This window comes from Ovis canadensis, chromosome 2 (assembly GCF_042477335.2).
Source record: "Ovis canadensis isolate MfBH-ARS-UI-01 breed Bighorn chromosome 2, ARS-UI_OviCan_v2, whole genome shotgun sequence".
NCBI lineage: Eukaryota > Metazoa > Chordata > Mammalia > Artiodactyla > Bovidae > Ovis > Ovis canadensis.
The window spans coordinates 6,159,269-6,163,252 of NC_091246.1; the positions used below are offsets into that span (position 1 = coordinate 6,159,269).

The 3,984-nt window shown below is 40.8% G+C and overlaps 1 pseudogene; it reads right to left on the bottom strand.

Moving 5' to 3' along the window:
• Window positions 1–775: 775 nt before the first annotated feature.
• Window positions 776–2,331, bottom strand: LOC138434495 (elongation factor 1-alpha 1 pseudogene; annotated as a pseudogene).
• Window positions 2,332–3,984: the final 1,653 nt, after the last annotated feature.

Genomic DNA, 3,984 nt, shown 5'->3' on the forward strand with positions numbered 1-3,984 from the left:
ACCATAGTCCATATAGTTGCAAAAGTTGGACATGACTGAGCAAATGAACATATTTATTTCAACTTCAATTTTACAGTGAATTTTCATTGGATACATAATTCTAGTTAACAATTATTTTGATTATTGTTTTTCTCAGCATGTTAAAGGTCATCACACTGATTTCTATTTTCCGTTGTTTCTGGCAAGAATTTAGCCAGCATTCCCTGTAGGTATATGCATTTTTTCTCTCTGCCATTGAGATTTTTTTCCAGTCTCTTTTTTTCTTGCTATAAGTAGTTTAAATTTGATGTGCTTGTGTGTGGTTTTCTTCACATTTTTCCTGCTTGAAATTTTCTAAATTTCTTGAATCTTTGTTTCTATTTCTGATTAAATGTGAACTATTTTCTACCAGTCTTTCTTGACATATCTTTCTGCCTCATTTTTTCCTTCATCTCCTTCTGAGATTTCAATTAACATGCACTAGTCACTTGACATTTTATCACAAGTCATTTATGCTCTATTATTTTCTTTTCAATCTACTGTTCAACCAATGTTTTTTCTTTTTACTTTTCAGGTAGCAAATTTTTACTTTTCAGTTTTAGAGTATTCATTTGGTTCATTTGGTTTAGTTTTTTTTTTTTTTCTCATTAAACTTTTTTTAATGGGTCTCAAATTCTGTGACAGATTTTTGGTCAAGTTGTTTTCATTGAAAAGTACTGATTTTAGAAACTAATAACTTAAACTGCCACACACAAAACATATGGTCCACAAAAACATTCTCCTTTCCTTCTGAAGGTTTTACGATGCATTGTTATCATTAACCAGTCTTTTACTATTAAACTTAAATGGCCAATTGAGACAAACAGTTCTGAGACCGTTCTTCCACCACTGATTAAGACTGGGGCGGCAGGTACTGGGGATAATATTCATTTAGACTTCTGAGCTTTCTGGGCAGACTTGGTGACCTTGCCAGCTCCAGCTGCCTCTTGTCCACTGCTTTGATGACACCCACAGCGACTGTCTGTCTCATGTCACGCACAGCAAAATGGCCCAGGGGAGGATAATCAGAGAAGCTCTCGACACACATAGGCTTGCCAGGAACCATATCAACGATGGCAGCATCACCAGATTTCAAGAATTTAGGGCCATCTTCCAGCTTTTTCCCAGAACGATGATCAATCTTCCCCTTCAGCTCAGCAAACTTGCAAGCAATGTGAGCTGTGTGACAGTCCAGCACAGGTGCATATCCAGCACTGACTTGGCCTGGACGGTTCAAAATAATCACCTGAGCTGTGAAGCCAGCAGCTTCCATGGGTGGATCATTTTTGCTGTCACCAGCCACATTGCCACGATGGACATCTTTGACAGACACGTTCTTGACATTGAAGCCCACATTGTCCCCAGGAAGGGCTTCACTCAATGCTTCATGGTGCATTTCTACAGACTTCACTTCAGTTGTTACATTGACTGGAGCAAAGGTGACCACCATGCCAGGTATGAGAACACCAGTCTCCACACGACCCACAGGAACAGTACCAATACCACCAATTTTATAGACATCCTGGAGAGGCAACGCAAGGGTTTGTCAGTTGGGCGAGTTGGTGGCAGGATGCAATCCAGAGCTTCAAGCAGGGTGGTTCCACTGGCATTGCCATCCTTACGGGTGACTTTCCATCCCTTGAACCATGGCATGTTAGCACTTGGCTCCAGCATGTTGTCACCATTCCATCCAGAAATTGGCACAAACACTACTGTATGGAGTTGTAGCCAATTGTCTTAATGTAGGTGCTGACTTCCTTAACAATTTCCTCTTATCTATTCTGGCTGTAGGGTGGCTCTGTGGAATCCATTTTAACTCCAACAATTAGTTGTTTCACACCCAGGTTGTAAGCCAGAAGGGCATGCTCATGGGTCTGCCCGTTCTTGGATACCGGCTTCAAATTCACCAACACCAGCAGCAACAATCAGGACAGTGCAGTCAGCCTGGGATATGCCTGTAATCATGTTTTTGAAGTCTCTGTGTCCTGGGGCATCAGTGATGGTAACATAGTACTTGCTGGTCTCAAATTTCCACAGGGAGACATCAATGGTGATAACGCGCTCGCGTTCAGCTTTCAGTTTGTCCAAGACCCAGGCATATTTGAAGGAGCCCTTTCCCATCTCGGCAGCCTCCTTCCTGAACTTTTCAATTGTTCTCTTGTTGATCCCACCACATTTGTAGATCAGATGGCCAGTCGTGGCAGACTTCCCTGAATCTACGTGCCCAATGACAACGACGTTGATGTGGGTCTTCTCCTTTCCCATTTTGGCTTAGGTTTAATGGTGGTTTTCACGACACCTGTGTCCTGGCGGCAAACCCATTGCAAAAAAGCCATTTGGTTTAGTTTTAATATTTTCTTCAAATTCCACAAATATTCACTAATTAAAGTTTTACTGAAAATTCTTTAACTTATTTCTGTTTTTAAATCTATGTGTGCTAATTATAATATTTTGGTTGTCAGCGTTTCCATGGAATGATTTGTTTTTGACTACAGATCACATTGCTATGTTTAGGGTGTCTAATGATTACAAGCTTACCTCATTTTATTTTGCTTTTCTTTATTCTTTGCCTTTATTGCACTTTGCCGCAGTATCGAAGATTTCTGGCAACCCTGCTGTCAAGCAAATCTATAAGAGCATCGTTTCCAACAGTGTTCACTCACTCTGTGCCTCTGTGTCAAATTTTGGTAATTCTCACAATATTTAAGACTTTTCCATTATTATTACATGTGTTAAGATGATCTGTGATCAGTGACCTTCAGTGTTGCTATTGCAAAAAGATTATGGCTCACCAAAGGCTCAGAAGATGGCTAGCATGTTTTAGCAATAAAGTATTTTTTAGTTTAGATATGTGTATTTTTTGACAAAATGCTACTGAATACTTAGTAGACTGGAGTATAGTGTAAATATAACTTTTATGTGCATTGGGAAAGCAAAAAGTTTGCTTGCTTGATCATTGTAAGTGCTTTATTTCAGTGATCTGGAGCCGAACCGGCAATACACCCACAAGGTATACCTTTACAGTGTGTTTTGTTGTAAACTGGATATTGTGAATGGTAAGTTGTAAAGATTCTAGATTCTGTTACTTTCCTCTCTGTAGTGTTGAGTTTTGTTCTGGCAAGCAGTTAAATTACTAGGGATCAACTAGATCTTAGAGGCTTAGGCTTAGGTCTTGGAAAAGTAATCTATTCCAATTTTTGTTTGTTTGTTGTTTGTTTTCCAAGTTCTAAAACAAATACTTCAATCCTGAGACTTGTTATTTTCTTCTGTGGCGTCCTTCTAATACCAGCTCCAGGTGTTTACCAATTCCCTTTTATGTAACTTGACCTGAACCCAAAACTCTGCCTCCCATGAAGTAGAGAGCTGCTGGAACCTCTGATCAGAAATTCAGGGTTTCCAGTTGTGATTTTGCCTGTGGACACTTTGCATTCTCATGCTGCTGGTGTGCAGTTCAGGAGTCATCCAAGGACTCAAGGGAAGCTTATATTTAGGTTTAGAATTTGTTTCCTGTGGTTTCCTCTTTTCCAGCATTTCCCCCTTTTAATTTCCAGTTGCTCTGGCACTCCCAAACTCTGTCCTTTGATTTTTTTTTTTAATGGCAAATAAGACTCACATTTTACTTTTTCTCCAAGGTATGTGAATAGATACGGTCTGTTTCATTTCTGCCGCTGCTGCTGCTGAGTCGCTTCAGTTGTGTCCGACTCTGTGCGACCCCATAGACGGCAGCCCACCAGGCTCCCCCGTCCCTGGGATTCTCCAGGTAAGAACACTGGAGTGGGTTGCCATTTCCTTCTCCAATGCATGAAAGTGAAAAGTGAAAATGAAGTTGCTCAGTCGTGTCCGACTCTTAGCGACTCCATGGACTGTAGCCTGCCAGGCTTCTCCATCCACCGGATTTTCCAGGCAAGAGTACTGGAGTGGGATGCCATTGCCTTCTCCGGCTTCATTTCTATGCTGACCCAAATA